The sequence below is a fragment of the Meriones unguiculatus genome, chromosome 19 (assembly GCF_030254825.1).
Source record: "Meriones unguiculatus strain TT.TT164.6M chromosome 19, Bangor_MerUng_6.1, whole genome shotgun sequence".
Taxonomy (NCBI): Eukaryota; Metazoa; Chordata; class Mammalia; order Rodentia; family Muridae; genus Meriones; species Meriones unguiculatus.
Window position 1 is genome coordinate 39,151,783 of NC_083366.1, and position 1,178 is coordinate 39,152,960.

The following is a 1,178-nucleotide window of genomic DNA, read 5'->3' on the forward strand; positions in this document are numbered from 1 at the left end:
AAACAAGCAATCAGAGGTTAAAGCCCAGAGAACTTGCTTGTTCCGGGTTGCTTCCGTTTGTCTGTCTTGTTTTCCTTCTTGGTTTTTATTTCTCTTTTATTTCTTCTCCCCCTGGGTTTTTTCTCCTCGCTTCCCTAGACTGACTTTCAAAGCTGGGTGAACACTTTTAATCCCAGGAATAGGCAGGAGGAGTTTGAAGCCAGCCTGGTCTGCATAGTGCGTTTCAGGACAAACAGAGATTTTTACAGACCCTGTCTTGAAAAATGCCTGCCACCACCATCAACAACTTCCTAAACTGCCAAACAGTGACATCTTCTAAGACGAGTTGAACAGAGCCTGTGGGGACTGAGAATAATGAAAAGTTTCAAGTGACACTTACTTCAGGGAGAGAGCTCTATGCAGAAGTTCGGGTGGTAGCCTTAGAACATTAAAAACCCGAGCAAACCAGTGATGGTGGATAGGTTTTCCTCCCGTTGAAAACCTGAGAGGGCTGCGATAGAAAACCATCTGCCTAAGGTGAGACATGAAGACGGAGCCGCTATGCTCAGTGTGTTTGGGAGGTGTAGACGAGAGGAATCGGGAAGCCAGTCTTAGCTGCCAGGGTCTTTTGCGAAATGAGTAAATAAATAGAAAATATCACTCACGCGTATAGCGTGAGTATGTAATTTCTCAAAAGTACTAGAGGCCTCAAAAGCGCCCATACTGGGAGTGGGGTTCGAACCCACGAAGGCATCTGCCCATTGGATCTTAAGTCCAACGCCTTAACCACTCGGCCATCCCAGTGCTGATGATGAGTCACTGCAGAGTATAATTGATCCATTAGAATCTATAAACCTGTGCTGAATCATGCATTTCTCGTTGAAACGGGCTGATTGTGGTACCAAAATTTTTCTCTGTGCTTTATCACTTTTTTTTATTTTTCCTTGATTTGCAGAGAAAAGGCAGAGGGGGCGGGGCGGGGAGGTCGGAGAGCCTCCTGCTCCGAACGGCTGGGGTTACAGGAGGTTCCCAACACACTACGTACATATTTCCTCAAACTCACAGAGGTCCCTACCTTTGTCCTTCTAGTGTTGGCCCAAGGGTGGGCCAGGGGGCCCTGATTACACCCAGGGCTTTGAACAGGCTAGTCGAGGCCTATGTTAGTTGAATTTTTACTGTCTCCAGGTGTTGGGATTACG

General features: G+C 46.9%; 1 non-coding gene across 1 annotated transcript; it reads right to left on the reverse strand.

The window, feature by feature from the left end:
* Positions 1–700: 700 nt before the first annotated feature.
* Positions 701–783, reverse strand: Trnal-uaa (transfer RNA leucine (anticodon UAA)). The gene has a single exon. It is a non-coding gene; the product is annotated as a tRNA-Leu (tRNA).
* Positions 784–1,178: the final 395 nt, after the last annotated feature.